This window comes from Physeter macrocephalus, chromosome 16 (genome assembly GCF_002837175.3).
Source record: "Physeter macrocephalus isolate SW-GA chromosome 16, ASM283717v5, whole genome shotgun sequence".
In the NCBI taxonomy this organism is placed as follows: Eukaryota; Metazoa; Chordata; class Mammalia; order Artiodactyla; family Physeteridae; genus Physeter; species Physeter macrocephalus.
The window spans coordinates 99,451,556-99,462,930 of record NC_041229.1 but is presented as its reverse complement, the minus strand read 5'-3'; the positions used below and the strand labels follow the sequence as shown (position 1 = coordinate 99,462,930).

General features: G+C 43.2%; 1 pseudogene; it reads left to right on the top strand.

The window, feature by feature from the left end:
• Positions 1–223: 223 nt before the first annotated feature.
• Positions 224–1,168, top strand: LOC112067422 (olfactory receptor 5A1-like; annotated as a pseudogene).
• The last annotated feature ends 10,207 nt before the right edge of the window (positions 1,169–11,375 follow it).

The window sequence follows — 11,375 nt, the reverse complement described above, 5'->3', positions numbered from 1 at the left end:
CAAATGAATCAGATCAGGGTGACAACAATCTCTTTGAAAGACCCAATAAATGCTGTAGAAGGGATTTCTGCATTGGATGGAGGTAGGACATTTGTGTTCCACTGTCTCTTCTGGCTCTGGGGCATCTATGTTTCCATGACAGAACAAAATGGTTTCTTCACCTGGATTTTCATTGCCCCAGGAATCTCATTTTGGGGCTCTGAAGGCAGCAGAGAGAAGAGAGATGGCCCTGGGAAGGAATATCAGCATGATGACCAGTTTCATCCTTTGGGGATTTTCAGAGCATCCAGAGCTCCAGGTTACCCTCTTTGTACTGTTTCTGGGGATCTACTTCGTGACTCTGGCTTGGAACCTGGACCTTATTGTCTTGAATGACATGGAGTCACACCTCCACTCCCCCATGTATTTCTTCCTTGCTAACTGTCCTTCACTGATATTTCATACACCTCCTCTATAGCCCTTAAGATGCTCTGTGACTTCTTCAAGGAGCAGAAGACCATCTCCTTTGTGGGCTGTGCTGCTCCATTTTTCTTCTTCATTGGGATGGTAGGCACGGAGTGCTGTCTCCTGGCAGCCATGGCATATGACTGGTACTCTGCCATCTCCAACCCTCTGCTCTACACAGCCTCATGACACCCACCATCTAATGGGGATGGCCATTACAGCACACGCTGGAGGATTCCTCACCGGATTGGTCCAAACCAGCTCTATATTCTGGCTCCATTTCTGTGGGCCACGAATCATTAACCACTTTTTCTGTGACCTGCCACCGCTGCTGGTCTTGTCTTGTTCTAGTACCTTCCTCAGCCAGGTAGTGAACTTTCTTGTTGTGTGTACAGTTGGTGGGACTTCAGCTCTTGTTGTCCTGGTTTCCTGTGGCTACATCATTGCTGCTGTCATGAAGATCCATTCAACCCAAGGGCCAACAAAGGCTTTCAACACCTGTTCCTTTCCTCTGACCACAGTGATTCTCTTCTATGGCTCTGGTCTCTTCTCACATCTCCATTCTAGTGCTGGCTACTCATTAGACCAAGATAAGGTGGTGTCCATGCTCTATGGAGCTGTGATTCCCATGCTGAGCCCCGTCATATACAGTCTGAGAAACAAGGAGATCAAAGATGCATTGAAAAAACTCAAGGAGAGAAAGAAGCAGATGTCCTCTCTGTGTCTTATAGTTCCTTGAGTTTAAAAGAAAAAACAAACAAAAAAACCCTTAAGTTTTGCTATATGTAATCATAATAATAAGTGGCCCCCTTATTATTAGTAATAATAGGAATCTGAATAATAAATTAAAGAAGCTCTTTCAAATAAGATCCCCAACCTACATGTCTACTGCGTAATTAGGCTCTGCAAAGGTTTGTTTCTTCCTTTTACTTTTCTTGTCATAGACTGGTAGGGTTTCAATTTTGATCACTTGCAATAGAAAATAAATATGCTTTGCTATGATATTCCTTAGTGTTATGGCCTCAGGCGCTGTGTCCAGGATGCCTTAGCGCCAGCTGGGGCCTGGCCTAGGACCCTGAGCATTGATTAGAGACCTGTTTGCAAAACACCACTCATACCAGTGCATTCACTATTTGGGACAATTTTTTTGTTCCCTTTGCCTTGGATACCTACCTATCCAAAGGTTGACACCGACCAGGAAGGCTGACTCTCTGACCTGAGAGCCCTCATTGAATTGGGTTCGGCAGTGGTTACTCGGAGCCAGCAAAGCAATAGGGTACCTGTAAACCGTGTGTGAAAACAGACCAGGGTCACATCTGTGGGGTCATGGTGTCCCCTGGGGTCAGAAATAGGGACCTAAACCAGCAGATCCAAAGATGTGAAATCACAGTGAGCAAAGAGCAGAGATAAGGGTAAGGGAGAAGCCCTAAAGGAGAGCAGAGTGTCATACGGTTAATTTTCTTGGCTGAAACTGCCTAGTGACTGGGTGGGACTTGATTTAAGGAACAGAGTCAGAGAAGAGAGTCTTCCTCTGGCAGCTCTGGTTCCATATCTGTTCCCTAGACCAGCTTTCACTCTTGCTCTTGTGCGGATATTTGACTTACTCTCCGTTTTCACCTCATCCCCAATTTACTTTCACTCCATCTACTAGGAGTTTGTATCTTTTCTACTGTTGCTGCGGAATTTGAATGCAGCCTGTTCCGTGATTCTGGCACCCCTGCTTTCATTTTCATGCATTATCTCAGAAGGGGCCCCTTCTATGTCCTATCCCAGATCTCTGTGACATGATCTGAGATAGGACAACCAAGTCAGTGAGTTTGCAGCAGAATTGAATGTGGATTTTGATTCGTCTTTGATCCTATTCTACAAGATGGTTCTTGAGCAAAGGACAAACATTTATGCAGTCTTGTTTCTTTAGTGGTTGTGTATATAAATCATGGTGAATCGTGACAGCCTTCCCTAAGTTGCATCAACTTTGGCTATAACTCTTCTGCTTCAGTCCTTCTTTCAGTTCATGCTGGTATTTGATCCATTCTCTGACCACTTGGATTACGGGGAGTTTATGTATAGGAGGGGTATGACTTTGAAGTTTGTCTGTAAAGCCTTCCTTGGTCCTTGACTCCTCCAGACACAGTAAAGAGTTACTGCAGTGTATTCCCATAGCATCCTCTATTTCATCCATCAGCTCCTACAACACTACTAGTTTTGTCTTGTTTATTTATCTTCCTTCTACTCAAGTTGTGAACTACTCTCTACTGTTTCCCTGAAGCATAGGCTATGACTGGGACAAACTCTGTGTTAATAAATATTTGTTAAATAAATGAATAAATAAATCCAAATTCACTTGGTAGATGATTTAGAGATTTTATGCCAAAGGAAGGAATTAACACTTAGTAGAAGCTTATTATATGCCAGACATTGTTCCCAGAAGCTTTTAAAAACTTCATTTCAACTCTATAACGTACAAATTCCCTATTAAAAAAAAATTAAAACACCATAGGTAAAGGAATGTTTAAACCAGAACCCTCAATTTTAATCCCTTCCTGGTCTCCCCAAGAGGTAGCTATGGTTTATGTTGGCAGACATGTAAATTTATACTTTTTCTGCTTAATAACATTCATATATGTACCAATCAAAAATATATTGTGCTGCTTTATGTGGCTCTCTATGTATTCACATAAATGAAATCATATTGAATGATCATTCTATACCTTGATTTTTAAAAATTCAATCATTATTTCCTGGACTTCTTTCCATGTTACACATATAAATCTACCTTAGTCTTTTTCATTGTTTCGTAGAATTGATATGCCAAAATTTATGTACCTATTCCTCCCTGATGGACAATTTAGGTAGTGTCCAGTTTTTGCTAGTTTATTACAAACAGTGTTGCAACATGCATGTTTGTACAAACACTTCCTGCTAATATGCACTTTTATGGTAGAAACTGAGAAGTTGAATTGCTGCTTATAGGACATGTATATTTTTAAATTTTAATAGACACTGCCAAGTTCTCTCTAGAGCGGCTACCAATGGACCCTCCTGTCAGCAATGTAATAGGGCAGCTATCTCTTCATACCCTTGGTGAAGGATGATACTATCAAAGTGATTTTTTTTTTCTCCCTGATGCCTCTTTAAATGTATTCTTTTAATCCTTGAAATGACCCTATTAGAGAGGATCATTTATTGTCCTCATTTACTTACTACAGAAAGTCTCTAATATACACAATTTTTTCTCTTTAGTTTTCACAACAACACTATGAGATAGGCGTGTTAATCATCTTTATCTAAGAGATGAGATATGTAAGGCTCGGGAAGGAGGTTATGTAACATACACAAAGGCACACACTAACAAGCTAAGGAGGTCCTAAGTGCATGTCTACATGACACCAAGGCCATTCATTGAAAATACGTATTCTTACATGTATGCTTGGCATCATCCAGAGATGAAGAAGGAAATATTAAAGCAAATTCTGTAAAAAAAAAAAAAAAAATACAACTGTAAAACAAAAAACGACTAATTTCTCAAGTCAGGCCTGATTTCAGTGCATAAAGAAAAAGGAGGACTGACTGACTTCTGTTAAATAGTTAGGATTAGTTTCAATAAGATCGCCACTTAAGTTCTATACCAGGAGCTTTATTTAAAACAATAATTTTAAAAGCATTATTCAAAAATAGATTTGTTAATGGAACAATTTTATGAATGGTTTCATTCCCAAATAACTATGAAACAAGGAGAAACCAAAATGTTAAAACAAAACCAAAGTTGAATTAGTAATGAATGAATAATGTTCTTCAAAGGTAATAATAGTAATGAAGCTCCAACCCAACTTATAGCATCTGTTTCTACATTCAGATAAAGAAATGACCAGTTGTGCTGTAGGCTCTGGTGAAGGAAGAGTCTTGAGAGGCAATGTATCAAGATATCAGGGTTAGGGGGATAATAAGAGGCAGGGCAGGTTGATGCTTTGAAGTTTCCCTCTGGATTAAGCCAGATAAAAAAGAATTTAGCAAACAACATTGTATCAGCATCCATAGTGAATGGTTTATAGTGGAGGCACCCGGAAGAATTTTACTCTCTAACTGCTTTCCTATCAACAATTTTTCCATATTTGTCCCATTAACACTGTGAATTGCATCATTGAATATGGAAACACGAGCTCTTTCTACACTGATTGCTGAGAAGTTTTGAGTAAAATTTGTGACTCATCTGTAGCAAGAATTTAGGTAACTCAGATGAGCACTTTTATTCTTATTCCTGGCTCTACTCTGCAACTCTACTTTTTTCTTTCACCACTCTTTTAATCTGTTATTTTGTACATTTTCTATATCTTTGCAAGCTGCTTGCTCAAACATTTTGGAACCAAGTAGAACATAAAGATAACCAAAGAGTTTGCTTTACCCACCAGGTCGGTGCATTAGAAAGTGAATCCATTTTGGTTCTTTGGGTCACCTATACCTGTAACCTTAACTGAAATCAAATTTATCTCCCTAATCTGTAGTCATCCAAGACGCCTTTTCCATCACTCTCCCCATTCTCTCTCTGTCTCTTTCTGTTTCTTTCTCTCTGCTTCTCTCATCTGTCTCTGTCTCTCTGTGTCTATCTCCTTCTATCTCTGTGTCTCTCTGTGTCTCTGTCTGTCTCTATCTCTGTCTGTCTTGGAGGACCACCCTGACCCGCTGGTCCAGGTTGAGACCTTCCTCTCTGGTCATTTATAACTCTGTACTTCCTTTTCCTTATAAAGCATCATTGTTCAGTGTCTGTCTTCCCATTAGACTATAATCTCCATGCAGAGCAAGTGGTGCCTGACATGTAGTATTTGCACAATAAGTTTATGTGAGTACATTAATAATTTGCTCTATCTCAGAACATTTTTAGTCGTCAGTGATCTCCTAGTGACTAGTCTCTTCCACTCCCCTCTTTCACAACTGAGCCTCTGGGTGGTGAAATAATTTGCAGATGACTCAGCTGGCTACTGAAAGCACTTCTTTCCAGCCCAGCAATCTTCCCGTGTCTACACAACAGCTGGCCATTACCATCAAAAACTTACCCAAACTGAGGTGAAAGGTTCTATAAGAAAGAACGCAATATGGTCTAAAAACCATATTGCTTCACAGTTTGGCAGCTTTGACTTCCTGTTTTCAGGGAAATCTTGCCACTTCAGCTCTGTCTCATGAATTTTATGGCTAAGGAAAGTTTTCTCCTTCTCAACATAATTATAATACCCCAACTGGAAGAAACTGTAGAAACTGTACATAGACTGGCAGTTTTCAAACTGTATTCCAGGGACCCTGGTGATCTGCCTCCTCCAAGTGGTGAGAAGGAAATGAAGCCATTGGGCTTTGGGGCTCTGGCCCTTGTTCATCGGAGGCAGCTCTTCTTTTACATGAAAGTTTCCATGAAAGACTGCATTTGAAAATAAGGGTTCCACAGCTAAAATCATGTTTATAATCTACAAATTTAATACAATGCTCTAATTTGGGGAATTAGAATTAGGAAATAAAAGCCCAGAGGAGAGAAGCAATTTGCAAGAGAACAACGAGGCTGGGATTCAAACTGAGTTCTCCCGCCTCCCTGTGTCTTGACCACGCATTTTTCTCTACACACACACACACACACACACACACACACACACAGACACAGACACAGACACACACACACACAGACATACACACAGACACACACACAGACATACACACACAGACACACACACAGACAGACACACACACACAGACACACACACAGACAGACATACACACAGACATACACACACAGACACACACACAGACATACACACACATACACACACAGAGACACACACAGACACAGACACACACACACATACACACACACATACACAAATACACACACTACACACACACAGACACACACACACAGACATACACACACACAGACACACGCACAGACAGACATACACACACACACAGACACACACACACACAGAGACACACGGACACAAAAACAGACACTGACACTACACACACTACACACACACTACATTGGCTGGCTGAAACCTTCCCTCTCTGTCTTGATGACCACTGTGGAGACTCTAGCCTAAATATATATATATATGCACACATACACACATACACTACACACATATACACACACATATACACACACTACACACACATACACACAGACACACACACAGACACACACAGACACAGACACACACACTACACACACATACACACACACTACACACATACACACACATACACACAGACATACACACATACGTAGACACATACACACACAGACACATACACACATGCACACACAGACACACACAGAGACACACACACATACACACTACACACAGACATACACACACTACACACGTACACACACATACACACATATACACACACTACACAGACATACACACACAGACATACACACACATACACACACTACACACAGAGACACATACATATACTACACACATACACACAGAGACACATGTTCACACACATACACACTCACACGCACTGACACACACACTAACACACACATACACACTCACACACATACTCACAGATACACAAACATCCACAAACACATTCACACATACACACTCATAAACATACACTCACACATACATGCACTCACACAGTACACACTCTCACACACATACACACACACATAAGCGTGGAAATGAAGGGGAAGGAGGGAAGGAAACGGTTCTCGTTGACATCCTACTGTCTGTAAAATTGATCCGAGATCTTTCTCCACCAAAGGACCTCGGCTTTCTCCATCCTTCCCTCCCTCCATCTCACTTACGCGGTAACCAGCTGCTCTCCGCGCCCCCGTGCCTCATGAAACATTCTGTTCTCGTCACTTCCTGAGGAAGCTGTTCAAGATGTTCTCCATCTTTCTCCAGGGGATGCAGGGAGAGGGGGAGCAGACCACATTAGAAGCCCGACTCTCCCTGCAGAAGGAGAGCTGTCCCCTCTGGAGACAGGGTCTCAGACTTCAGTGAAGGTGTTCTTTTACTGGGAGGAAGGGACGTGACAGCAGGAAAGTTTGTGCTCCAAAGCCCTTGTGCCGCAATGTATGTGCCCGGACCCCCATTATACCTATGAAAAAGTTAACTGTACAAAATAATCATAACAAGAGAGGATTTGGCTGGTTGAGCTGACCCAGGGGAGACTCCCACACCTTAGACACACAGGCACAGACCCATTTCCGCAAACACAAAGATTCAAGCTCAAAACCAAGAAAGGGAAACCTGCGGGTGCTAGAAAGAGAGCGCTCACAATTAGAGCAGTGAGTGGGTACTTAAGCCTGTGGCTGAGGGACATTCGGAGCCAAATGCCGAACTCAGAGCAGGGTACTGGGGCTTTAAGGGCTGTGGGAGATCATCACTCAGGCCACTGGTCCTGTGTACAATGTTCAAGGGAGGCTGGAACTATCCTGGGAGTCAAGAAGCACTGCCTCTGCCACCACCTGCGGATGAGGAAAACTCCACCCACGCGCCCGTGGAAAATGGCTAGGATTCCTGCCATCTTACCAGAGATCAGAGAACCCCAGGCCTGTGTTGACACAGATGGAAGGTCTTAGCTCACATCGACTCCAAACCTAGAAATTAACACAAACTCTGGCCCAGTATGATTATAAGGCCTCCGCAGAGACAAAATGAAAACCACCTTGGAGGAACAGCTGAACAAACCAGTGCAAACCAGCCTTGCACAGCAAACTGCAGTGGAAAAGGGGCTCGAGTCACAAATGATAAACCACACAGGGAAATAAGTCACCAAGAGGAAGTAGCAGCAGGAACAACATGGGAGAACATACACGCCATGACCTGCACGAAACAAAATCTTCTAAAACTTTAAAAATAAAAGATCGCAGGCGTAGCTTTCGAATTGAGGCAGGTTGTAACTGGAATGCAGACTCGTGCATCATGAAGATGCTGGAAAGGACCTCAACACACCTTCTTATTTTACAGATTAGGAAACAGAGAGAGGGGGGAAATGACTTGTCTAAGGTCACCAGCAGTTTAGTATAGAATGAGGAATAGAATCCAAGTCTCCATATTTTTAACCCTGTGCTACTTTTACTGCCCCACGATGCCCTAATTTCCCAAGATAGAAATTTAAAACCTAGCTTCAAGAGAAGACCAGGAGGAAAGTGGGGCAGAAAAGCCTACTTAAGACCCAGGAAAACCCCAAATCAGGGCTCTGACTCTTATTAGCAAAGCTCAGGTTTGGTGTTCAAATAACTAGATTTTTTTTTTTTTTTTTGGCCACGCTGCATGACATGTGGGATCTTTGTTCCCCGACCAAGGATCGAACCCGCACCCCCTGCATTGGAAGCATGGAGTCCTAACTACTGGACCACAGGGGAGGTCCTCTAGAATTTTTTAATAAACCCCTCCTATCACCATTTTGCATTATACTGACCTGTTCTTTCCTATTCTTCCCCTATTTTCCTTAGTCCTTCTCTTGACTGTCAGCAGAATGGAAATGTTATCAGAATTGGGCAAGTCAGTTCTGTGATTGTTGCTCCTTCCTTCTGAACCTCTGTTCTACCCTCCAGGCAAGCCCTGCTTGCACACTGCATAGGGAGATTAGGGAGAGGGAAAGGGAAAAGGAATGGGATGAGGACCAAGTACCCCAAGGCCAGCTTCCCTGGATGCAGACACTTGGCAGGGATGGGGACCAAGGTGGGTATGCAAGTAGGTGTGGGTTCAGTCCCGCAGGATCAAAGCTTTAAATGCCAGATCAGACGTAAATAAGGCAGGAGTTGGCACATAGGAACATTCCGTCTGGGCTCTTATGATTCATGGATTATATAAGACCCTAAGCTTACGCCCTCCCAAACTCACCAAGACACAATCACAGACCAGAAAACCAAATTAAATTTTGTAATAAGAAATAGAAGTAGGGGCTTCCCTGGTGGCGCAGTGGTTGAGAGTCCGCCTGCCGATGCAGGGGACACGGGTTCGTGCCCCAGTCCGGGAGGATCCCACATGCCGCGGAGCGGCTGGGCCCGTGAGCCATGGCAGCTGGGCCTGCGCGTCCGGAGCCTGTGCTCCGCAACGGGAGAGACCACAACAGAGGGAGGCCCGCATACCGCAAAAAAAAAAAAAAAAAAGAAATACAAGTCACACAAGCTAGGCTCAGAGTAAGTGCTCAGAGATACTAATGTAAGTTGAAACAAACATCCTATAATAATTTTGCTTCAGCTCAAGTATCCATTCCCAACCACTCAAGACGTGATTTACTGAGGACATGTTCTAGAAATATTATCAGCTTTGTTGGCTTTCTTCACTTGTTTATGCATTCAACAGTAACATATATTGATTGGGTATCTGCTATGTACCAGATATAGCACCAGCCTCAGGTAATACAAGGATGAACCGAAAAAACATGATCTCTTCCCATTAGGAGCTTACAGTTGACTAGGGGAGAGAGTCAAACAAAAAGTCCATTAAAATACTGATAAATGCAAGCGATGCTATGGAGCACAGAGAGGAACATTATCGTATTAATTAATACTCTACATTAATTAATGTTTCATTGGGACGTACAATCCCAGGGCAGCAAATGTAAAAGGAAAAGGGAGTAAGGCAGCAAAGGAGACAAAGGAAGTCTAAGGGGGTGTATTACTGAGCTGATCACAGTTTAAGGGAAGACACAGACAATTGTTTAGTCATGCAAATGTCTCCAGAGAGAGCACACAAAACCACCAGTCCTCATGTGCCAGATTCCTCCTGTCTCTCAGTGTTCACTAGCACAAGGAATTAAGTCCTCTGTATTTCTGGGTTGCATTATCCAGTATTCTCTTACCAGCTACCGGAGAAGCCACATCCCACATCTGGTGGCCCCGTGCTTCATCTGAGCTCAAAAGTGAGAAGGAACCAAAGTCTCTTTTGGTCCAGTAGCGTTTAGGGTCTCAGTTAAATTTGAATCTTATTTATTTATTTATTTATTTTAGTAATTTTATTTATTTTTAATTTTTTTTTGGCCGCACAGCTTGTGGGATCTTAGTTCTCCGACCCGGGATGGAACCCCGGTCCATGTCAGTGAAAGCGCAAGTCTTAACCACTGGACCACTAAGGAATTCCCAAATTTGAATTGTAGATAAACAATGAATATTTTTTCTGAGTGTAAGTATGCCCCCAGTGTTGCATGGGACATACTTCGAACTAAAAAATTCTTTGTTGTTTAACTGGAATTTTAATGTAATTGGGCGTCCCACATTCGTATCTGCTAAATCAAGCAACCTTCCCCTTGCTGTGGGTCAGGTGGAGACTAGGCCAGAGCCCAGACCTCCTCCTGGGAGAGGTCAAGTGGTCTTTGGAGGTGAGGGGTTGGAGGACCAGCCAGAACTCTTCGCAGGGGAGGTATCTGAGGGTTTGGGAGGTTACTGCAGCTGAAGAAAGATTTAGCTTGGAGAATCTGGGGAGTAGTTCCATCTGAATAAACAGCATGCTCTGCTCAGCACCCAGACTGTGTAAAGGCCTTTAGCTGTGTTTTTGCCTGCATCTCAAAAGGCAGCTCTTCAATTCGAGTTTGCCTCTGCAACCCCCCAAATAAATACACATTGTCAAAATTTTCTTGCATTTTCACACCCGTCGTTCTTCTCTGCCCCAACCCCTTTCTACTTTCTGTCTTTATGAATTTGCTGCTTCTAGCTACTGATGCCGGAACTCGGCCTCTGTGCGCCAGTGCCAAAGTGCATCTCGGGGACAGAGTTTTGGGTGAAGTAGAAAAGAATAGCTTTATTGTTTTGTCAAGCAAAGGGGGACACAGCAGACTAATGCCCTCAAAACTGTGTGACCCTTGGGCTTCCCTGGTGGCGCAGTGGTTGCGCGTCCGCCTGCCGATGCAGGGGAACCGGGTTCGCGCCCCGGTCCGGGAGGATCCCACGTGCCGCGGAGCGGCTGGGCCCGTGAGCC